This window comes from Sciurus vulgaris, assembly GCF_902686455.1.
Source record: "Sciurus vulgaris genome assembly, chromosome: 3".
NCBI classification, from domain to species: Eukaryota; Metazoa; Chordata; class Mammalia; order Rodentia; family Sciuridae; genus Sciurus; species Sciurus vulgaris.
In genome coordinates, this window is record NC_136463.1 from 160,009,447 (window position 1) to 160,035,103 (window position 25,657).

The 25,657-nt window shown below is 38.1% G+C and overlaps 1 protein-coding gene and 1 long non-coding RNA gene across 5 annotated transcripts in view; one reads left to right on the plus strand and one right to left on the minus strand.

Annotated features, from left to right (window-relative positions):
- The window catches only part of LOC306655921, a 64,400-nt gene extending 52,320 nt beyond the window's left edge, over positions 1 to 12,080 (minus strand). Inside the window, exon 1 of the long non-coding RNA XR_013762348.1 lies at positions 11,990 to 12,080. This is a non-coding gene — a long non-coding RNA (uncharacterized lncRNA). The remainder of the gene's footprint in view (positions 1 to 11,989) is intronic.
- A 165-nt stretch (positions 12,081 to 12,245) lies between these two features.
- The window catches only part of CREB1 (cAMP responsive element binding protein 1), a 62,772-nt gene continuing 49,360 nt past the window's right edge, over positions 12,246 to 25,657 (plus strand). For 2 of the 4 annotated variants that reach the window (XR_013762347.1, XM_079130695.1), the window contains exon 1: positions 12,288 to 12,463. The gene's annotated coding sequence lies outside the window, so the exon portion shown is untranslated. Of the gene's footprint in view, positions 12,464 to 25,657 lie in introns of all 4 variants that reach the window. The other 2 variants (XM_079130696.1, XM_079130697.1) reach the window with 2 other exon arrangements.

The window sequence follows — 25,657 nt, forward strand, 5'->3', positions numbered from 1 at the left end:
TAGGCCACAGGAGCATACGGTATTTGTTTAATCTTGGCCTAAAGATGATAGACTAGGTTATATAAAAGTTCTGAAAATAATTCAGTTCCAGCTTCCTGGAAAAAGTACAAGAAACTCTGACACACAATTACAAAAGCATTCTACTGGCTCAGCTCAAAACCACAATAACAAAAACTACTTAGTACTGTGCCACAGAGTAGATATGAGACAGTAACATTTACGGAGTTTCAAAAGTAACATATTAGATAACAGCGTTTTGCAGGTTCAGTCTATGGATCTAGCCAGTCATTGTACTGAAGGAATAGAGAGACAAAAAGGGTACTCATCCTGAAAGATCACATTCTAGTTAGGGAGATTGTGAACTTTGATGAAGAAGCAGTACTGCTGGGCTGGGAGTATAGCTCAGTGGTAGAGTGCTTGCCTAGAATGTGTGAGGCTTCCCTAGAACTGGGTTCAATCCTCAGAACCACATAATAAATGAATAAAATAAAGGTATCATGTCCATCTACAAAAAAAAAAAAAAAAAAAAAAAAAAAAAAAGAAGCAGTACTGTTAAAATCCAGGGTTGGGAGCAAATTCAATTTTATTTCACCGTTTATAAACCTTATTCATAATTCGAGAATATACATACTAAGGGATCTCTCAGACAGATCTCAGAACTGTAAATGTGTCTGTTCTGACCAACAGATTGAGATGGAATAAAGATTTTTTTCTGATCTACAAATATAAACCCTAATGATAAAAAAATTTTTTTGCTTATAAGTATACAGGAGAAGTATAGATGTTATGGTATGAATATGAGGTGTCCCTCAAAAGATCATGCAAGAACATTCAGAGGAGAAATGATTGGGTTATGAGAGCCTTAACCCAATCAGTGAATTAATCCCTCTGATGAGATAGCTAAGTGGTAACTGAAGGCAGATAGGGTGTGACCAGGCAGGTAGGGCATGACCTGGAGGTGTGCCTTTGGGGCATATATTTTGTATCTGGTGAGTGGATTTTCTCCGTTTCCTGATGACCACCTGAGTTGGTCCTCTCTGCCACTCTTCTGCCATGATATTATGCCTCACCTTGAGCCCTGAGTAATGGAGGGGGCTATCTATGGACTGAGGCCTCAGAAACCATAAGCCTCCAAATGAACTTTTCCTCCTTAAAATTGTTCTTGTCAGATTTTTAGTCATAGCAACAAAAAAGCTGACTAAGACACAGACACGTGTGTCCTCCTCTAAGTCCTGTTGGCAAGAAGACTTCTCCGGGAAGTTGTCACACTATAGCAGGTGTAATATAACAAACACACACACTGTACCATTGTCATGTTTGACAGGCCTTTAAAAAAGTATATCAAATTCTCAAATATAAGAATCCAGTTAACATGACTAGATTCCTTGGTAAGAAAAATCTACACACACACACACACACACAAAGGATATGAGTGATCATGACATTGAATATTTTAAGGGTTTTTTTCTCATTTGCTGCCTATGAATGTATACAAATGAGATTTATTCTTGGTTCTAGAGATCTCTTTGTATAGAATGGTGACTATAGTTAATGTATTGCACACTCATAAAACTGCTAAGAAAGTGAATCTTAAAAGTTCTCACTGTGATGGGCTGACAGATCTGACTCCATGAGAATGTTATAGGGCAGACTCTAAGAGAAATGACTAAACAGACTCCATTTTGCCCTGAGACTCCACGTTATGTAGGAAATGAGCTTCTCCCGTGGGAACACCCCGCCTCTGTACCCATCATCAGTTACTTGGTGTGACATGTTTAATAATATATAATGGCAACTCATATGTAGTAAAGAATTGCTCCTAAACAATGTACCATGTGAACGGTGATTGTGTGGATGTTAGCAACCATTCTTCAGTTTGTACTTAGGTAAGGGTCATTTTGACCCACTTCCCCCTCTGTTGATGATCTCCTGATGTTAATGTGTAATTTCGAATCATAGCAACAGACACTTATGATTGATGTGATTTTTGGTATAAGAACTCCTACAACTCTACGGTCAGGGCTGTTCTCCCAATAGCCATTTTCTGGGGCATTGTGTGAGACAGTCGGCCAGCTTAATAAAGACTCTCAAATTTGGACTTCTCAGTGGTGATTGGTTTGTTCTTAAGTTGCGTCCCATAACACTCACCACAAAAAGTGTTTGGTGACAAAAAGTTAGTTTGATTGGATCATTTCACAATGTATGAATATATCAAAACATCACATTGCATTTAAATATATACAATTTTTGTCAATTATACTCTCAAAAAGCTGGTAGACAGATCCTGAAAAGAGAGGTAATATTTCACAGTCTTATTGTCATAGGAAAAAAACTAACCTTAAATTTGAAAAACAATAACAAACAAAAATTTATTCTTCCCTTCCCCATTATTCTTATACATGCAAACGAGAAGGTATTCCAGGGTGGGAGGGGTGGGGGAGAAGGGAAAAAATAACAGAATGAATCAAACAACATTACCCTATGTAAATATATGATTACACAAATGGTATGCCTTTACTCCATGGACAAACAGAGAAACAACATGTATCCCATTTGTTTACGATAAAAAAAAAAAAAAAAAGAAGGTATTCCTAAATCCTTGCAGAAGGGGAAAAGGTGAGTAGGGAATAAAAATACTGGAAAGAGTTTTTGAAAATACAGAGTCCCTCGCCTCGTTCCAGCTCCATCTTTGGAAGCTGTTGATGGAGATGTGCAGTGTATGAGAAAAATGGAAAACATGAGAACCACCCATTAAGTATTGGACAGCTGAAAAAAGATTAGTTTTAGGAAACACAAGAACTCCTACTTTATAAGCTCAGCATGCTGTAATAACCTTTCACTATGCAGAAATAGGATGCTGTTTCCAGCATGGTTTGAACGACTGTTTCCTGTACCTGAGCTTAGGTCATAATGATTCCTGTTAGGGCATGAGTCTGCTATGTTCTGTTTTCCAGGGTTACCACGACAACATTCATAACTGAATGAAAACCAACATAGAATAGTTATAGGAAGATGTGTATGAATTTCAGCATTTAGATTGGCAGAATTACTGACCATTTTATCCTTTTTAATCATATATTGTAAGAAATGTCACTTAACAAGAAATGTTCTTTGGGGCTGGGGAGATAGCTCAGTTGGTGAAGTGCTTGCCTTGCAAGCACAGGGCCCTGGGTTCGATTCCCAGCAGCACAAAAAAAAAAAAAAAAAAAAAAAAAAAAAAAAAAAAAAAAACCTCATAAAAAAAGAAATATTCTTTGGAACTTATGGAAAATATCCTATGAGAAACTTTACTTCAATCATAGTAAAGCACCAATTTTTTAAGCCCCAAAAGACATTTAATGTAGATTTTTCTTCACTTTCCTTTAATAAGCATTAGATAGCATGGGCATAAAGCCTAAAGAGAAAGAAGCAAGAACCTAATAAGCCAGTTTAAAGGCAAGCGCCTCTCTGATTTTGTGTGATTAGATTTTTCCTTGGATAGATAACTAACAACATTTATGTGAGAATAGTACAGTCAGAAATGTAGCATACCTGTGATCCCAGCAGCTTGGAAAACTTAGACAGGAGTTCAAAGCCAGCCTCAGCAAAAGCGAGTCACTAAGCAACTCTGCAAAAGCCTGTCTCTAAATAAAATACAAAATGGGCTAGGGATGTGGATCAGGGATCGAGTGCCCCTGAGTTTAATCCCTAGTACTCCCCCGCCAAAAAAAAGAAGAAATGCAGAATGTGGATGGGATTACAAAAAAGTAAGCTTGTTATCTTTGCAGAGTTCAATGTCTTCACCTTCTCAGGGTTACCAATGCTTCCTGGAAACTACCATTTTTCTCACGGCTTCTTGGAAAATACTACTGTTTTCTTTGGGTTTTTTCCAGGTGCTTTATTGAAGGGTCAGGGTAGAGGAAGAGGAGTGTGTTGTAAACAACTTAATTAGGCAGGACAGGGAGTGAAGACTTCAATGTGCTTCTGTTCTTTCTATATAATTTCTCATGGACATAACTGTGGAGTGGAAAGGATATTCAGAAAATGTAGTGTTGGTCATTTGCTGATTGCTCTAGCACAATAATTCTCAGATACTTTTACCCTCCAGCCTTACCTTCATACCCTAAACCAGTGTTTCTAAGACTGTCACAAAGGACCAAATTTTTAAAATTTCCAATAGCTGGCAAATACTTCTGTAAAAGACAACAAAAATGAATAGCCAGAAGTAAATATTTTTAAAAGCAAAAAATAGAAAACATAAGCCTGCAAATCTGTATTATTTAAGACATAAAACATTCTGTCAAATAACTATTAAACGTATTTACAGATGCATTCAGACATGATCAGCCTGAGGAAGCCATGCTTTTGCAAACCAAATGCCTAAGAGAAGAAATCTAGAATTTCAATTGCATTCATCCAACATACATTTAAGTACCAACTATGTACCAGGTACTCTTGTAGATATTAAGGATACAGCAATGGAAAAGAGAGAGAGAAAGAGAAAGAAAGAGAGAGAAAGAGAGAGAGAGAGAGAGAGAGAAAGAGAGAGAGAGGGAGAGAGAAAGAGAGAGAGGGAGAGAAAGGGAGAAAGAGAGAGAGAGAGAGAGAGAGAGAGAGAGAGAGAGAGAGAGAGAGAGAGAGAGAGAGAGAGAGAGACCTTCTCAATAAACAAAAGAGATTGAGAACAGTGACTAGTAGTGTAGGACTGAAACCCGCAGAGTAAAGTGTCCTACCAGGTAAGAGAAGAAAAAGTCCAGGGAGGAAGGAGTGACCAGTTGTGTGAAAAGCAGTTGACAGGCCAAGTAAGATGGAGATGGGAACCAGCCACAAGATTCAGTAACATAGAGGGCAGTTTTAGTGGGATGCTGGCTGCCAGAGCCAGTGGAAGTAGATTTAACAGAAAATGGGAGAAAGGAACAGGACAATGAATATAAAAACTCTTTCAAGGATATTTATTGTAAAGGAACAACAACAAAAATGATAGAATAGCTGGAAAAGAGAAGTTGAAGTCAAGAGTTTTGGTTTCTCTTTTTTTTTTTTTTTTTTTTTTTTTGTTGTTGTTTTAGAATAAATTGACCTTAAGATGCAAAATATTAATTTACATGAGGAACTCTAGCAGACTACCAGCAGTTGTTGTGAGATCAGTGTTTTCTCTCCTCTGTATTTAGACAATCAACTTAAAATTACATGATTACTTAGTGAGCATTGGTAACAGTGCCATCTTACCCAGATTTCAACTATGAAGGGTCTCAAGCGTTCATCTACACTGTAGGGGAAGAAGTACTGAGTGGACCAGCTGCTTGAGCCGGCAGGGCAGGGCTTACCCCCTTGACAAGTGTCAAAGAAACTCTAACCATCCACTCACTCTTTCATTTAAGAAACATCATCAAGCACCTATAATGTGCCAGTTACTAGGGATACACATCCAGCAGAACAGCTTTGCCTTCAGAGAGCTCATAGTTCAATAAAGCATGTAGACCAGTGAATGAATAATTATAATGTCATAGTGTTAAAAGGTGCATGTACATAGGAGAGATGAAAATGAATTAAGAGTTTACTAGTGGATACATTTGGGTCATTCATGAATTTTGAAGTTTTGCCATTATAAAAGGATATTAAGGATTCTGATTGAGTCCTCATGCAGAAATATTTATTGATAGTCATCATATTAACACTGTAGGAAATACCATCAAATAAAAAGGAAAGCTATTGTATACCTCTTCGTTTTAACTGATTGAACAATAAAGAAAACAAACCCAAACTGAAGATAGGCAGGTTGGAAATTCATCTGACAAATACATGTTGAAGATTTATTATGTCAGGGCATGGTTTCAAAAATTCTGGTTCTTAAAGCTTGTATTTTAGCCAGGGAAATAGTCAACATTAAACATAAAAAGAAATATATTAGTATGTTTGAAGACAGTAAGCCCCATGCAGAGGCTAGGGGAAGGTCTGTGTATGGGACAGTTGAGGTGAGTGTCAATGTTGGGAGAAATCCTAAGTCTTGGCTAGCAGCCATGAAGGTCTCAGGTGTGTAAGGAAAACCTTTGCACATTCATGCCCATCGGGAATACCTACGGAGAGAAGCATTCCGCTCTCGTCACTTAGGAAAGTAAAAAACTGTCCCCAAATTTACCTAGTGTTACCAAGGGAACCTGTATAGGGGCCCTGGTGGTCTGATCTCCCGTGGCACATTGTGTTTGGGTTAAAAGTCTATAAAATGTATGGTTTCTCCTGCAATAAATGAGTTTGCAGGTTGCTCGCCACAAGCCTGTTTTTACCCAACTCCCGGGGTCTGGGTTACGACTCTGTTGGCTCTTACCTGCGCCTGAGCTGGCCTGGCACACCCTACATGTCAAGTTGTAATCTTAAGTTGTACAATCAAGGCCTCAGTGAGAATTTCAAAACTTCTCTGTGGAAAGATTTGAAGGTGAGTGAATTAGCTCTCTGGTTATTTAGAAAAAGACTATTTTAAGCACTGGTACAGCCAAGGTGCTGAGGCAGAAGTGTAGCTGGGCTGCACCAAGTAAAGATTCAGGGTAGCTTCTTAAGATACCTTCGCATCAATCCAGGCAACAGATGACGATGTCATGCACCAGGCTCACTTGCAGTGGTGTTAAGTAGTTAGAGATATATTTTGAAGATACCAATAGTTTCTTGATGGAATAGATTTGGGAGAAAGAAGGGCTCTATGAAACAAAGTTTTTAACCTTACCAATCACAGTGGGAAAGACTGCAGGTGTAGGAGTGAAGGGGACAACCAGTTCTATTTTGGACATATTGAATTTAAGGTCTAGAGGAAATCTATAGCACCTCTGATCCTCTAGGTGTGGTTTGCCTGTGGGCCTTAAGCCACTGGTCAATCAACCTCAGGTAGTAGGCACCAACAGTGCTCTGCCTCATGCCCAGGTCATGTATATTTATTTTTAATTATCTATTTTTTACTTTTACAGACTGCATTTTGATTCACTGTACACAAATGGGGTACAACTTTTTGTTGGTCATGTATCTTTTAACAGTCTGTTGATACCCATCTCTTGTGGAAGTAGGTGTGCACTGGGGCAAGGGTTAGCATTCTTTTCATTGAATCCTGACCCTCTCCTCTGATTTACTGTTTTTCCCCACCCTTATTTCCCTGGGATATGACTCCCTAATAAAATAGCAGCATGGTAACTTTTGCCTCAGGTTCTGCTGGGACAACATTCTAGTGGATATGTGAGTAGGTATTATTTAAATGAGTCGAGTTTGGGAGAGTGATTTGGGGAGAAGTAATTTTAAGCTCTGTCAACAGAGACAATAGTAATTATTATCTTGAGACTAGATGAGAGCACACAGAGGTGAGCCAAAAGACAAATGTAGAGAAGTTGAAGGTTTTAGTCTTTTGATAGTAGAGATGATGTTTTATTCACTGCTAGAACTCCAGTTTCTAGAAAAAAAAAGCACGGCACAAAGTTGGTGCTCAACAGATACTTTTAGAATAAATAAGCCATCATGGCCTTGGGGTTAGGTAGGAAAGAAAATCAAGTTATGAGGGGTGATGAACTAGGATAGACAGGGTTCCTGGAACTTAAACCTGTGAGGATGAAAATAAGATTCAACAGCGGAAACAAGAGAGGGAGAGAGAGAGAGAAAAAAAAAAAAAAAAAAAAAAAAACAGGAAAAGGAAGCTGTGGTTAGCAAAAAGTTCTTGTATATCATTTGCTCCTTGAAAACTTGTATGATTATCTCATCAAAACTTCCCCTCTTTTAGTGCCTCTTTCAAGATATTCATCCATCTTTTACTGTGTTGTTATATCCATGTTCCTTCTACTTTGATCTGTTGCTTCTGATATTGACCGTATCTTCCAATTGGGAAAGTTAATTTAAAACTGGAAGTGGCTTCCAAGTCCTAGAGACAAAAATTGGATGCTGAAGTTTAACCTTTCCAGTTCATGCCTGTTTTATGAAGAGGTTGGAGCAGAATATATGAACTTAGGACACTGAATTTCAAATCTGGACTAAACCCACTGAATAAAATAACCTGAGGGCTGGAGTTGTGGCTAGAGTGCTTGCCTGGCATGTATGAGGTCCTGAGTTTGACCCTCAGTACCACATATAAATAAAAAATTAAAAGGTCCATTGACAAAAAACAAAACAACAAAAACAACTTCATGAAAAATTTTTAAAATAAATAAAATAACCTGAGCTTGAATGAATGGTAAGTGAATGAATGAGTAAATGGGTCAAGTTAAATGGGTAGACGCCACTAGAGCAGAAATCAAGAGCAACACAGTTTATTAACTTGAGTTCCACTGGTCTTACAGCATGGCACAAGTGAATAAGGGCATGTGTAAATACCTTTATAATTACAAAGCAGACAGGATTAGCAAAATAATAGAGATGTGATAAGGATTCATCAAGATCAGTTTGAAAAAAAGGGAAGAATAACCATGAGAATATTTTAAGATAAAAAAGTCATATTTGGTGGATTAATATAGACTATGAGTAGAAAATTCCAAGACTTTGGTATTGTGTATAAGGCCAGGGCAAGAAAAAGAGCAGGAAAATGATGAACTCAATTTTGAAAATGTATTAAAAATTATTACATGCAAAATATTGTTTCAAGTGCACTTCACATGTATTGTCTCATTTAATCATCAGATTAACACTATTACCATTTTTATTTTAGATGGGAAAACTGAGGCACAAGAGTAAAAAATTTGTCCAAAGTCTCTAGCTAGTAAGTGGCTGAACCAGTGCAATGAATTGAATATTTGTGTTCCCCCCAGATTCATATGCTGAAATCTTAACTCCCACTGTAATGGCATAAGATTGGGCCTTTGGAGGTAACTGGGAAATGAAAGTAGAGCTTTTATGAATGTTTTTGAAGGAGATCAGTGTCCTTTATAAAGGAACCTCAAGAGAACTCCTGCCCTTTTTCATCATTTTGAGACTACAAGGAACAAACAGCCACCTGCAAACTAGAAGAGCGTCTTTGCCAGAACCTGACTATACTGGCAGCCTGATCTCAGACTTCCAGACTCCAGAACCACAAGAAATAAATTTGTTGTTTATAAGTCACCCAGTCTATAGTACTTTATTATAGCCCCTCCACTCAACGTCACGGAGCCAGGTATTGAACCTAAAAATGTTTAAAAAATTTTTTTTCCTGGGACCACACAGAAATGCACTATTTATCTAATAAATGTTGGTGAAAACAACATTGTTCAAGACTTGTGCTGTTGCTAGGGATGGGAGGGAAGAGGAAAGCAGGCAGTGAGCGAGACAGATGTGGTCTTTTCCTGCAAAGAAATTCCAGGATACAAGTATGATGAATCTGAAAAGCTTGGCAGGGGGAGTGGGTTGAGAGAATTCCAGGGAAAGGGAATGGCGTGTGTAAATACTTTGAAGGGAGAGACTACTGTAGGGAAAAGAGAAATAATGGCGGCAGGGTGGGGTGGGGGGATCTGGAAAAAATAAAGACTAATTAATATGACTAGAGTACTGAGAATTAGGGGTAGACAGTTGGGGAGGCTGGGGGAAAAGCCATGTCCAGATAATGGAGCTTATGCAAAGTTCAGCAAGCAAAGGGAAGCCACTGAAGGAATTTAAGAAGGGTAGACACTTGTTCAGATTTACATTTTTAAGATTACTCTGACAGCAGTGTGGTAAATAGACTGGAATAAGGTAAGAGCAGTTTTGGAAGACAGTGGTTATTATAGGACTTAAAAGAGATGAAGGTAGCTTAGACTAAAGTGGGAGAGGAAAAGTGGCATGGTCAGAAATCCCTCCCTCCCCCAGCCAGGAATCTGGTAATTCTCATATGTACTGCAGGAATATGGTGTCTAACTTGCACTGAGTAGGTTAACTTTTACAGAACCTGGGGCTACAGAAAGAGTGTTTTGGAGGGAATGAGATAGTCAAGTTTGACCTGTCCCAGTCAGGCAAACGAGAGTGTACCAAAGGTCATTGGAAATATGAATCTAGAGTTCAAGGTGAGATCCGACATAGAAATTACATTTATTTTAATGCATTATAACTTATCTGTATTTAGCCACTTTACAATGTATCATATATGAAAATACATCTATTCACTTTTGCTAATTTAAAAATAAACAACAGGATGCTGTGGCACAATAGGTATATCCCTTCACCCTGTTTTAGGCAGTGTGCACTACTGTGACCAAAAGACAACTTAGAGGAGGAAAAGCTTATTTTGACTCATGATTTCAGAGGTTCAGTCCATGGCTGGCCAACTCTGGACCTGAGCTGAGGCAGAACATGATGGCGGAAGGGCACGACGGAGAAAAGTAGCTTAGGACATGGCCACCAGGAAGCAAAGAAAGAGCTGTACTAGCCAGGGACAAAATATAAACCACAAAGGCACACCCCCAAGAACCTACCTCTGGAGAATTTTTTTGACAGCTGGTGTGTAAAGCTACTGGAAGAGACCACCTAGTAACGTATATTGTGAAACTCAAAGAGGATCAGAACTCAGCTCAGCACGTTCCAATACATGAGCTGGATAAAGACAGTGGAGATGATGTCCAGCATGGTGGAGCATGCCTGTAATCCCAGTCACTTGGGAGGCTGAGGCAGGAGGATTGCAAGTTCCAGGCCAGTCACAGCAACTTCAAGACAGCCCATCTCCCAAACCCCCCTCTCAAAATATAAAAAGGACTGTAGATGTAGTTCAGTGGTAAAGCATCCCTGGGTTCAATCTGCAGTACCAAAAAAAAAAAAAAAAAAAAAAAAAAAGTGGTTAAAAAGCAAACACCAAACATGCAAAACTGACTTAAGAGCAAAGGGGAAGAGTATATTTGGAAAAGGGTGTGATGCAGTGTCAAATGCTGGGATAAGGTCTTGTAAAATGAGAATTGAAAACCATCTGGTTTGACAGACATGAAGTTTGTTTGTTAACAATTCAGAGCCACTTCAGGTGAGTAAGGACAGAATGTAGACCAGAAAGGGTAAAGCAGTGGGATATGAGAGAAAATCTATAGGGTATGAAACAGTTGGAGTTGTTAGAGATCTAGGGAGGTGAGAAATCTTTTTAAAGAAATAAGAGACATTAGCATGTTTAAAACATTGGTTGGGAAAGAGCTTGTCAAGGAAAAGCTGAAAATATAATCTTCAGTACTCCTTCTGAGAAAGCAGGGATGGAACTAAAAGAACAGGAAGAGCAACCCTTTGGAACAGAAGTCATTAAGGGGAAGTGATCAGAATGAACAGTAATAATTAAGAGACTTGAAAGCCCAGGAAGAAGACTGCAGGGTTCAATAAATAGGAGAACGGAGAGTTAGTGGTTGGCCTTGACCGACCTGAGAGCAGTTTGCAGTAGCTTGGAGGTCACGGAAGTCACACTGTCAGGTTAAGATGGGCTGGATGAAGAAAAAGATGCAAGGGGTGCAAACCACTGCAATACGAAATGGCTAAGAAAAGAAAGCGACACAGGATGTTGTCTGAAGAAAGGCGGGGAGGTGGCGTGAGGGCATATTTCGAATGTCGCAGAGCAGCTTTGGCCAGGGCAGGTTACTGCTCTGAGAACTCGGGCGGCGGCGGATATCACTAGGGCCTTGCCTGTCCGCACTGCTGAGCTGAACACCGCGAGATGTCACGGCTTCCGTGGCCTCCATCCTTGAAAAGAACAGCTTGGCCAGCGGCCGACCTGCTCCGCGGGCTCCCGGAGTTGGTAGGGCGAGCCGCTCGGAGAGGCGCCAGGCCGGGAAAATTCTCCCCAGCGAGGCCCTGGACGCCCCGGCCCCTCCCGGCAGACATCCAGCGCAGTCGACAGGCACCCGGGGCGCTGGCCGAGGCCCAGCAGCCCTGCCTGCCCAGCCCGCATGACTCCCGCACTTCAGCCACGTCCCGGCCCCGGCGGCGCGTCTCCAACGTTTGAAAATTCCCGGGCTCGCGGGGCCAGGAGCTCAGACCCGCCCCGCAGCAGCCGCCCTAGAGCCCGCCACTCGCCGCCGCAGGGGCAGGCCAGCGCGGGGGTTTCACCACTACCGACACCCCGGGAATTCCCCACCTGGCCACACACAAACCCCGCTTCCTCCAAATTTCCGCCAACTGGTTTTATGCATTCGAACGCCGTGGAAAGGCTTGAATCGCTCCTCCTACAGCGGGTACCAGCCCACCTTCTCCCTCCCTCTCCCAGCAGAGCCCCTCCGCCTCGCCCGAAAGAGCCCGAAAGCCTTCGGCAACTTCCGCTCCCAGCGCGGGGGCGGGGCCGCTCGAGCTGCTCCGGGCTGAGCTCGGCTGTTTCCGTGCGCGGCCGCTGCGCACTCGGCACTGGGCGGCGCTGGCTGGCTCCCTGGCTGCGGCTCCTCAGTCGGCGGCGGCTGCTGCTGCCTGTGGCCCGGGCGGCTGGGAGAAGCGGAGTGTTGGTGAGTGACGCGGCGGAGGTGTAGTTTGACGCGGTGTGTTACGTGGGGGAGAGAATAAAACTCCAGCGAGATCCGGGCCGCGAACGAAAGCAGTGACGGAGGAGCTTGTACCACCGGTAAGAGGAGCAGGAGGAGGAGGCAGGAGCCCGAGAGAGCCGGGGGGACGGAGGGGGGACGGGGAGGCGCCGGACACCCGCGCTCGGGGCCTTCCCCTCGCAGGAGGGGCCGCGGTAAAGATGGAGCCTCCGCCCGAGCCCCACAACATCGCCGCCGCTCGCAGCGAACAAAGAATAATGGCGGCGGACTGGAGCCAGCGGCGGCCGGGGCGGCAGCGACTCTGCCTGCAGCCAGCGGCGGCGCTCATGGCGGGGGGCGGCGGGCGGGGTGGGAGCCGGCGGCCGGGGGTGTGTGCGGGCGGCCGGCCGGCTGCGGCGAGCTGGCGCCCGCGTTCCCGCCGCCGGGCTGGGCCGGGCGCGGAGCCGGAGCCGGAGCCGGGAGCCGCCCCGGGGGAGGCCGCCCGCCCGGGCCGGCGCTGCCCCCCGCGCCGCCCGCCGGCCCCCGCCGCCCGCCTCGGCCGGGCCGGGCTGTCCGGTCCGCCGGGGCGGCCGCCGCCTGGTGCCCGTGGGGGGTGGAGGAGGAAGAAGGCGACAGTTGAGGGCAGAGGAGGTGAAGGTGCCTGCCGCCTTGCCGGTCGCCTCCGTGTCCGCCGCGCCCGCTTCGCGAGGGGAAGAGCGGCAACGTCCGACCTGCTCTCCTCTCGCCTCTCTTTGTGCAATAAAGTTCGAAACCCAAGGTTTTCTCTGGTGCTGTATTTTTTTCTTGCCCTTTCCCCCTGCTTCCAACACCGTTGGGGAAATGTTGTTTTCTGCCCTTCGCTGCTGACTTGAGATGAGAGCTCGTGCTTTTTAAGGGAATTTTTAACTCCCCCCCCACCCCGCTTTGGAAAAAAAAAGTAGTCATGGGAATGCATTCTTTTTGAGAGGAAGGGGGTGCTGAGAAAAACAAATTTATAACTTTAAAAGAAACTGTTGGGATCTTGTAAAAGGGAAGCTGGTGTTTGAAAATAGTTTCGGTTTTAACCCTTTTCAATAAGGTAATAATCTCTTGAAGTTTATCATTCTGAAACCCTTCGTAGAAACGAATATAAGCCAAAGTACTCTTGTTTTATATCAATTTTTTGGTGGGGGCGATCTTGCCAAAGGTGTTTGAGTCATCTGGATCTCTGCTCACCCCAGCGTACACCACGTTTCTCACATATTTTGTCTAAACTTTAATAAGTAATTAATACTGTTTATAAAAATGGGGATTATTTGTCTCTAATGCTATAGGTAACCCCAGTGGAAGGCTGACAACAGTTTAAGCTAAGAAACTTTATTTTTTCTTCGCACGTGGGGAAAAGAGAACCACAGACGTAATTGACACATTAAAGATTAAAAGACGTTTTTAAAGTACTTGCAGTGTGACCTATTTAAATTTGTCAAACCTTTTCAAGAAGTTAAATTTTCATTCTAGCCTCAGCTTGCATCAGGTCTGCCTTCTAAAGATTTAGATTAAGATAGTTTTGGTTGCAGTCTGTTGAAATCTTGTACACTTATTGCTCATTCTCTAATTTAAAAGTAAAGTCCCCGACAATTATGTTATGTGGTTTAAAAGATGAGGTTATTTACCTGTCACTGTATGATTGAATTTTGAATGATTCAAGGCTTCTGGTTAGGAATAAATGTATTGATTGGTAATATAAGCACTGTCTTCTTGATTTTTTTTTTTTTTTTCTTTTGGTATATCGAAGTCCAAAACCAGCTTTGCATTGCTTATTGTTAATTAAAAGACAACATTGGCAAGTTGTCATTGCCAAGGAAATTAAAAGACACAATAAAGGGAGTTTTCCCCATAAGAATTGGGAACTTAGGATTCCCAATTGAGGAAATTATATATAGCATTGATGATGTTACTGTTATTTCCTTAAAGATTTTCTACCAACCAGCATCACTTTAGAATTTTTTCCTTTGTAGACAACATACAACAATGAAAAAAAAAAAAAAAAAATACAATGATTCTTACCTTAGGAGATCATTCAAAAATTGTTTTCTGATGTGTTCTTTCTTTAATCTTATTCAAAAGATCTTTTAAATATTATTTATAGATTCATAATTTGTGGTTCTTAGCAATTTCAGGTGGAACTTTTCAAACATTTATGTTCTTTAATTTAGTATTTGAACATTCACCTGGAATCTGGTTCTAAACTATTTCTACTCTCCTAGGGGTAAAAAACATTTCATTCTTTTTTTTTTTTTCCCCCTCCCTCCTCCTGATGGATACATGCATTTAGAGAGCAAACAAAATTCTTAGAATGTGCCTAAAGAAAGTTAAAAGAGGACTTCTTTTGGAATTTAAAACTGTAGTGTTTACCTCTTTAGAACAAATTATTTTTCACATAGAAACCTGAAGAAACTTAGAAAACCTGACCCTAAAATTCATTTTTCTGCTTTCCATAAACTCATATTCTTGTTTAGATCTGATTAGTAGGAACTTTGATTTCTCCTCAGAGAAGTAGCTTTATTTTGTTTTTCATTCTAAGCTATTTGATTTTGTTTGGGTACAATATATAGTTATAGAAAACCATGTATGTTCCACTTCACCTCATTTTAAAATGTTTTTTTCCTTTTTTTATAGCAGAAAGTATTATTGTAACAATGCTTACAGTGTATCACTGAAATTTATTATTTCATTTATTCCATAAATGTCTTTGTAGCCATAGCTACATAATTTTGCTTATAGCCAAATCTGTGAAATAGTCTTGCAAAAATCTTTATGTATGGTGTAACTTCCAGTAATGAATTCTTTATTTTGAATAGAGCTCAAATATGAATTTAAGAATGTAACAGATGTCAGGGAGTGGAAAAATGCAGGATTTTTTTTCTTGCCCATGTGTGAACTAATTTCTACTTCAGTATCACTTGAGACAACAGTTTATAGGAATTCAAATATTTATTTAGCGCTTACTGTGACAGAGAATGTAGTTGAAAGAGCATCTGGTTTGGAATAATCATAGGCCTGGGTTTAAACCCTGGCATTGCCACTACTATCATGTGCCTACCCTCAGAGAATTTTGTGACCTAGGGGAAATTTTTTGATCTTTCTTAGCCTCAGTTTCCTTATCTGTAAGATTAGAATAATAGCACCTATTTATAGGGTTGTAAGATAAAGTACCTGAGGGAAGAATCAACTAATTACAGCTATTCATCTTGAGCTTTATTTTAACTTCCTGCCTGTGGGACCTTCGGCAAGTTTCTTAACTTATCCATACTTAATCACGTTTAATACATTGAACCAGAAGCTGCTATAAATCCAAAGATGAATTACTCTGTCTTTCCTCTACCTTCAAGGAACTGTTATAAACACAATGACTAATAAGGCAGAATATTTGTCATCAGAAAGCAATGAAAGAAATCACCCTAGGTGAAGTAAGGAGGAAGACTATATTTTTTATATTTTCAGTTTTGTTTTTGGAACAAGTAATGTATTCACATGATCCATAATTCAAAATGCATAAAATAAGCAAAACGTCCTGTGTTTTCTTTTCCCATCACTAAAGTGTTGCCTAATTTTTGTCTTTTCAGAGATAATATGTCTATATATACAAGCACATATATATGTACTGTATCTGCCTTTAAACAAATGATAGCATATTGTACACACTATCATGGATCTTGCCCCTTATGACCCCTAAATATGACTTAGGAATTGGTTTGTATCAACACATAAAAGACCCCCCCTTTTTTTTTAATATAAATTTTGGAGCATTTCTTTAGGTGGATATGTTTGTAAGTATTAACCTGTTACTGAACTGATTTTATTTTTAGATTTTAAAAGGACCTTTTAAACAATGGGAATTTGCCATTATACCATGAAAACCATTTCATTTGAAAGAAAAATACAAAATAATTTGTGATCAGAAGTTGATATTTCAGCTGCTTTGTTTCCTTTTTTGCTCATTATTTAAATTTGTTCTTTTCGGATATACATAACAGAGTGTATTTTGATATACATACATGGAGTGTAATATTATAATTATGATCCCATTCTTGTGGTTGTACATGATGTGGAGTCAACACTAGTAGTGTATTCACATAATGAGCTTAGGAAAGGCAACATCTGATTCATTCTACTGTCTTTCCTATTCCCCTCCCCCCTCCCTTCCCTTCTTTCCCCTTTGTCTAATCCAGTGAACTTCTGTTCTTCCCCTCCCCACCCTCCCTTGTTATGGGTTAGCATCCACGTATCAGAACATTTGGCCTTTGTTTTGGGGGGACTGGCTCATTTCACTTAACGCAATAGTCTCCAGTTCCATCCATTTACAGGCAAAGCCATAATTTCATTCTTTATGACTAATATTCTATTATGTATATATACCTCATTTTCTTTATCCATTCATTAATTGAAGGGCAACTAGGTTGGTTCCATAGCTTAGCTATTGTGAATTCAGCTGCTATAAACATGGGTATGTTTTGCTTCAGTTTTTAAGTTTTTTTTTCAATCATCAGTATACATATAGGAGGCAAGCAAGCTGTGTGTAAGAACTAACTCACAAAGTGAAATTGGGTTTAACTCTAATTGAGATTCTTAGAGTCCTGAAGAGACGTTTCCTTCAGGTATTCTGGCCAAAAGAATTTCTAAAGTTCTCTGAAAAGAATGTTTCATATAGTCCAGGGATTTTTCCCTCTTTAAAAACAGACAGTTCATGAATGTATTACCCAGTAAGGTTGATTAGTGTACTAGCTTTCTCCCTGCGTTAATTTTTTACATACTTATTAATTTACCTTGATAATTGTCTAATATTTCCTAGTGTAATTGTCAGTGGACCAAATAATACACATTTTTTCTCAAGCACAAAACAAGTTTCAGTATCTCTCTATTTTTCTTTCTTGGCTCTTCAAAGCAGCATTAAGTTATGGTACATTTCAATATACATGCTATTAGTATATTTATCTTTAAAATACACATGCTATATATTTTCTAGGTTGACTAAAACTCAAAGTGATAACTAATCTAGCAGCAAGAACACATGCCACTTATCTTCCAAAAAAATTATTAAATAAAACAGTCATGGTATACTTTATTTTCTGAAGTTGATAGTTAAGCAGTTGTGACCATACAGGTTTTAATATAAAATTGTCTTTTTACTAGTATGTTCAGGTTTTCCTAGTATTTGAAATAAAATGTTAATGTGTGCAGTTTTTTAACCTGCTACATGATTAAGGTGTTTACAAAGCAGGTATCTTTTTACAGATTTTTGGGTGGAAATGGAATAGATGATTGAACTGTGTAAAAGCAGAAAATTTTACTTCTGGAACACATCTGCTGGCTACTAGATAGTTAAATGATTTTGCATCATATCATAGAATCAGTGAATTACTTCTTGGGGTAGAAGTAAAGGTCATTGAACTAAAGCAACAAACTCATAATGTGAGAATGACTGTTATTCTTCCAGCCAATTTTAACATATATACTAGCCTTTGGCATTTTATAGGAGCCCACAGTTGGTCAGTTTACTGAAGTTGTAGGAAGTAAGTATAATTTTAAATTTCTTCCACATTATATCTGTACCTTTTAGGTTTTTGAGATGAAATTATATTTTGCCCAGATTTTTGGTCACCTATTAACTAAGTTACCAAAATTTTTAAAACTTCTCCAATCTTTGATATTATGATGTTTGTCCCAACAGATAAATTGCTAACCTAAAGAAGACAATATGTCCAGTCTGTAATTTCCTACAAACATTGTACATCCCCAACAGTGAAAACTTATCTGAAACTGTGCACTTAATGCTTGAGGATAGTTACACAAGTCTCAACTTCAAAAAAAAAAAAAAGTTGGGGCTAGGAATGTGGTTCAGTGGTAGAGCGCTTACCTACCACTGAACCATGAGGCCCCAGAGTTCCATCCCCAGCACCACAAAAAAATAAACCAGGAGCACTCTTTGGTAAACTTTTAAATGCCTAAGTTGCCTTTTCTCACCATTAAATTAATAAAGAAGTTTACAATAAATGAGATTGACTATGTGAACAAATATGAAAACACCTATCAGTTTTCTTTCTCCTGTTGTATTAATCTAGGACCACTAACCTAAAAGCAAGGTTTGGAGAGGATGATGTCAGAGGGATTGACTGAAAGGAGAGAAAAAAAGACAACGTTTGAAGAAGAAAGTTAAGTAAGAAGATAAAATAGCCAACTAAGGACCTTCGCCTCAGAGTGGGAGGCAGGTCTGGAAGTTGACTTCTTCGAGTAGTGATAAAAGTGTCTTTCCCAAAGATTAGTGAATTTTTTTCTGAAACTTCTGATTTATCAATTTTAAGTGTATTTTTAATGAGTTACCTGCATGTGAGAGTGGGGTTGTAATTATATGATAGTATAGATCTTAACTAAAAATGTTTGTAATCCAGCCAAAGATGAATAAACCGTTTTTGAGGGGTTTGTCCTTATTCATATAAATGGCAATAGGAGGCTCAGAAGTATCTTGTTTTTCATCACTAAAGTGAAAAATTACTGCTTATTCTGAGGTACTTGTACTCCTAAAGGGATTTTCCTGAATCAGCCCCTTTATTGTTTGCTTTGACACATAATAGTAGTACATGAACTTTGCATACTGCCATTTGTTTAATCATTTATTCATTGAACATTCATTGGCCATCAGTCTTTTATAATTGAAAAATAATCACAAGAAATGTTATTTAGTTAAGCATTTATAGAAATAATACCTGGGTGTTAAATGAAGATTGTATTAGTTTTTATAAACAAGAAAGCCTGAGTGTACAGCTCCTACCCTCCAAGTATTTGATGCAACAGTGGAGATGATAATTAAGGGAAAAAAATTCTTTTATGGCAGAATATCAGTTTTCACTGCTGCCTTGAAGAACTGTTGAGTTTAGAATAGAAGGGACTTAGTGGGGAAAGTAGAATTTAAATTGAATTCAAAATAACTTGAATAGGTGAATTAAAGTGTATTCTAAAGCATTGAAAGACACAAATGAAGGCACTGAAGTATGATGAGCTTAATATGTAGAAATTGGTAAAGAAAGATTAATTGGCTGGGGTTGTAGCTTAGTGGTAGAGCTCTTACCTGGCTCTAGGTTCGATCCTCAGCACCACCTAAAAATAAACAAATAAAATATTGTGTCCATCTACAACTGAAAAATTTTTTTAGAAAAGAAAGATTAACTATAGATGAATATGAAGAATCCTGACTTTGAGGCAGGGAGCTTTATCATATAAGAGGAGAGAAAGATAAATACATAGGAATTATGTGATGAATTGACCTAAAATGTAGAGTCCCTGACTTTCAGCTATTTTAGTTTAAAAATGAACATTACAGATTGTTTATCAGCTTCATTGAAATATGGTTCACATGCCATACACTCCATCCATTTGATGTGTATAATTCAGTGATTTTAGTATGCGTACAAAGTGGTGCGTCTATCACCACAGCAACCTTAGGATATTTTCATTGCCCCAGAAAGGAACACCACATCTCCTAGTCATCCCCACTAATTTCCCTTTATACCCAGCCCTAGGCAGCTATTAATCTACTTTGTCTCCAGATTTGCGTATTCTGGACATTGCATGTAAATAGAGTCAAACAATTCTATTGTGATGAGCTGCTTTACTTAGCATAATGTTTTCAAAGTTCATCCATATTGTAGTATTAGTTCATTTTTGTTGCCAAATAGTAGTCCGTTTTATGAATATTCAGCATTTTATTCACTCGTTAGTTCATGTACATTTGGATTTTTTTAACTTAAGACGTTTATGTGGTCATGTTTTCTTTTGGGTATATAGGAGTGAAATTACTGATTTATATGGTAACTACACTTAACTATTTGAGGAAATAACAGTGTTTTTCAAAGCATCATAAATTCTTACTTAACCATTACAGGTATTTTCTAATGTTTATAAAAGCCCAACAAACAGTATACCACTATTTAGTGAAAAATAACCAAAGCCACTAACGTATATTTGGAGTTATACACAATCTCCTTGTGGTCTTCCCCCTATTGTGTGTTCATATTCCTTTTTGGTATTGACTGATGAAAAGCAAAGTAGGAAATCAGGAAATGAAAACTTTGATGAAGCATTTTAATTGGATCTACCTTTGAGGATTTATTTATTATGAGACTACTTATGATCTCTGTGGGCATAATCTCTCTCTCAAACTCTACTGTATTGGGTAAAATCAGCTATAGACTTTTATGCATGAAGGGAGTAATGATTCTTCATTTTTCACAAGTGACTAAACTGAGCTCTGGAGACCTTAACTGAGGTACTTGCTGTGTAAAGCCACATACTAAGAATCTTCTTCATTCTTTTGTAGCATTCTCTCTGGTTTTCAAGGTTCTTGCCTTTTTAATGGCTACTAAAATTTTTGTTCCTAAGCAGTATTGGTTTTGGTTTATAAGTAGCTCATTTAGCCAAAGTCATGGAAAAATGTATTGATTTCATTATGTTATTAATCAGATCTGTTGATCAGTATAAAGAGTACTATAAGTGGCCAGCTCATGTTTTCCTTTTTTCCATAATTCATTGTATTCTTGTCATTTCCAATTAGAAGTTTGTTTTTAAATCACTATTACTATACAGTACATGTTTGAAGGGAACTTGTAGGTATACTGGTCATAGGATTAGTTTGTACTTGTGGAGCTCTTTAATGTATTGTACATATTTTATTTCTTATTAGATTGTATGCCCTTTGAGGAAAAATCTCTGGTGTACTTTATGCTGTCGTCCCCATAGTTTTAACAAGACTTACAGAGAAGGCACCAAACATTTCCTTAATGAATGATCTCAGGGTCACAAATTTGAAAGGAAAGGTTAAAAGCAGTTGTCTAGAGTTGTGCAGATTAAAGGAAGCAGACATACATGTTTTGGTCAATTTACTTGTTTTTTTAAAACTGAGGAAATTAGATTCATTTTCCATATCTTTAAAAGGTTTTCTACTTTGTCTGATTCTTTACTAATACAGTACTACTCTCCTGTGAAACATGAGAATAGCGTGAGATTATACTAATCGAAATGATCTTTCCAGAAGTCAGTACCATGGTGGTAAAAAAATTGTTGATCTGCCTGCAAAGTTAAACTTGATGCTGATTGTTTCAAGATTAAAGATATAATACTTGACCTTTAAGTGAGTCTTTTGTCAAAACTGTCTATAGAGGAAAATATCCTGTATGGTACTATGATGGTAGATATATGCCATTATACATTTGTCCAAATCCATAAAATGTATAACCACAAAAGTGAACTCTAATGTTAAAAAAAAAAAAAACTGTACATAAAGTGCTTTATAGTTTAACCACAGACAATTTTTAAATATAGTTCAATATATCTTTGGTATCTCGAGTTCTTGGGCTTTTTCCTTTGCTTGCTGCCTGATTAGTAAGCAGCATGTAATTGAAATAATTTGCATTGTTGCTTCATAGTCTATGCAGTGTCATTGCCAAATATATAGTTTTTATAATACTGAGAGATATGTGGTATAACATCTTTAGTTCTCTGTGAAGTCAGGGATAAAACCAGAGTTCCTGTCTTTATGGCTCCTAGCATAACATGTGCTCACTTAGAAAAACTGAATTTTTACTCTTCCATGTCTCATTTGTAAATAATTTCACCACTAATAGCATTTCAAATATTAGTTCAAAACAGAACTATAAAAGTAACAAATGTTACATCATACACTTAGAAGCAGAAAAGCCAAAAACACTTGGATATTTATTTCCCATTTGAATGTAGTGATTTTCATATAGTTACTGACGTTTTGTTGAGTAAATGGGATGGTAGGCTATTAATATTTAAATTTAGGACATAACTTTTTCAGTCCTTAAAGTTTCAGCATGGAGCTAGTTTATAAAGCAGAACTTAACGAAATAATGAAGATAGCTTCACACTTAATTCAACATAATAATTGCATACATACAAGTAACTAGGAGGTGTGTAAAAAGAAATTAGCTTCAAAAATCCATTTAGTAGCACTTTATATATGGACATTTCTTGAAAGCTACAAACACATTAGGTGGATTTTTGTAAGAAAGGGGAATAGGACAAAATGGCATAAAAATGTTACCATCTGAAATAATGCATAGTCATGGTTGCTGCTTTGCTAAGCAACACTGTCTCTTGGTGACCAGCTACATGAAAGCTTGTTTCAGAGCCAACCAGTAGTCTTCCCTCAAGAAAAACAAGGCAGGTAAATTTTGCCAGTATTTTAAAAACAAACAAAAAGTTTGAGAAAGTTCTGTAGACTTAGCCATATATTCAAGAAATGTCTTTTATAAGTCATGCAGTATACATAACATCTTTCTAATTCACTTGTTAAATACTTCCTTTGAGGACCATATCTTTTTCATAAGGTATGCTACATGCTTTAAAAATAAACTTTATTAAAGATGGTAATCAAATATCCTGGTAGTCACAAAAATCATAAAATTTTACATTGAAATTAAACCATTTCTCTGAGTAAAATCCAATCAAAGAGCAAATCAGGGAATTTGTTTTATTAAATAGCATTACAAAGATTTCCTTTTGCTTGTGCTCCCCATTTTTTGCTGGTGGTGGTGGTGGTGGTGAGGTTATACTAAAGAATTCATGAACATATATAAGGAAATCTTTAAGCTTGTTTTTATTTTTGTCCTATAAATAATTTAAATCTCATTATGTCACGGAGTTAACTTCATACTACAACTTTCCTTGACTTGCAATGTGAAGATAAGAGCCTGAAAGGTGGACTTGTTCCCATAGAGAAGAAAGACCTTGGTAGGAGGACAGAGAAAACTTTCTGAAAACTGTCAGAATTTTCTTATTCTGATAAAGATACTAATTTATTTTATTTAATCACATTGCTTTTTCTGACTCCTTCCTTTCAGATGTATATAATCTTATATTGTTAAAGTGTGATCGGCCTATGCAGTTTATACAATTGAGGTTGACCTATGTTATGTTGCCTGTGGGTGGTTATGTGTTTGTACACACATACATACATACTTTTACAGCAGTCGAATATCCTTTCTTCCTTCTCTGGTTTCAATGAAGGTATGCTGTATTTAACACCAGTAGATTATTGTTAGCATCAGAAATGTGGAGCATTGCTAAATTTGTGGTATTGACTACATCTCAGTTGTGCCAGATCAGATATAAAGGTAAATGACAGATATGTCTAGGTTAATATGGTTATTGATTGTTTCCTGGAATGCTAAAGTCTGTTGTTTAGCACCTGAACTTACTTTAGTAAATTAGTCATAATACTTCAGAAAATTAACACATGTCAAAGGTATAAGGATGTGTTAACCAAACTTTGAACCACTTATCCTAAAAACTAAGTACAGGCACAAAATAACTGAATAAACTATTATGTATCATGTGCAATGTTTGAGGGAATACTTTTACAGGATATTTTTAGTTAAGGTATTTGACAGTGACAATAAAATAGTCATTTAGTTTTAAAATAATGTGCCCAAATCTGCCTTTTGCTATGGTTAATGTGGAGACTTTGGGGTTTTGCTTATGTGATTATCTCAAATCCCTGAAATTTTGAGTTGGTGAGAATTGGGGAGTTGTACACTTGGCTGGGGTGCAAGGTCATTTCCACTAACAACAACCACAAAAACCAGAATGTGTTTCATTAATTACAAAGGCATTATTTCTTCTTCAGCCAAAATTTACTGTTCATTTCTCTGAATACTTACCCCATCCTAAACAGTATTTAATTTGTCATAAATTAAGGAGATTAAAAAGTTGACTGTGGAGAAGGTAGGTTTATTTTTCATAAATTGGAATATAGAGAATCTTAAGACTGGGGCACTTATTAAAAGTCAGTACATTTTAGGGAAAACATCAATTGAAGATATACAGCATTCCTTAGTGTTCTTAGCAAAAGTGGAGGTATGGGCTTTCTTTGGTAAGCTTTAACTTGTAGTTTAAAGATTTGTGTTAACTTTCTATAGACAAATTGGGAAACAGTACTGCCAGAATTAGTCCCTTATTCTGTATAGTTCTGTACAGGTGAATTTAAATGCTACTTTGTCAATAAGGGTCAGTGGTTAGCCTTCATAATATTGAAAACCAGTCCAACATCTTTCCCAACTTTATTTTTCTACACAATTCTCACCATCCGACTTGTACATTTTATCTGTTTACTTTGTTTCCTGCCCCCACGTGCTACATATAGGCTCTAGAAAGGAAACTTTTCTAAAGATTTATTTTGTTCATTGTTTTATCTCCAGTAGCTTGCACAATGCCTGATATGTAATATTCAGATATGATACTTTAAAAGAAGTACATCTGTAATGTAAATTGATAAAAATTTTAGACTTCATTGTTAATTTTAGTAAAGTAGATTTTTTCACTTGTGGCAGATTCCCCCAGGTATTGCTGTATTGACTAAAAGCAAAATCCATTGCACTATAAAAACTTTAAACCAAATCACTTTAAGAGACATCATTCTTACATTCTCATTTTGCCTGTTGCTTTAGAGTGACCATTCTGTATTACTGTTGTTTTTTCTCTTGTTTTCTATAGAAAGTCTGATACCAACCACTGACTTCCATCTTTTTTTCTTAAGGTCAATGTTTAGTTCAAGCCTTTGTTTATGTACCATTTTTATCACAAAAGTTACTCTTTAAATTTATTAATACTGTATTTATCCTTAATGTCTCTTTGAAATTTCACTACTTTTGTGACAACTATAGAACAATATTCTCTTCTTTCAAAGATCATGGGAATGTTCATTTGACACTTTACCTAAACGAAAAGTTTTAAATATCTGCTCTTATCTCCACTGTGGAAAGGCTGCAAAAGTAGCTGGGTGCAGTGGCACATGCCTGTTGTAATCCTAGGGGCTTGGGAGGCTGAGGTAGGAGGATCAGTGTTTTTTCCTCCCCAATATTCACTAAAACCTTGCATTTGTTTAGTGAATTAGCAGTCTTCAAACAACCTTAGGAACCCAGGTACTGGTTCTAATTAAGCTAATCCTAATGTCTGGATATAGCACTGCTATCCAGATTGACACTGAATCAATAGAAAAACTGAAAATTCTGTACACAATACTTATTATACAGTTCTCTTCTCCCCATACCTGCGTATGTAAACAAAAAGAGCAAAAACTTTCAAAGACCTAAATTAATGCACTTACTTTAAATGTGAGTTTAGTCCAATTGGGAAACTGCTTTTTTAATACCTTCTAGTTGAAAAGCATAAGAGAAGTGTCTGTTTTAGTTGAGTCTAAGAGTTTGTTATCTGAAACAGTCGTTCTTCCTGAAATAATT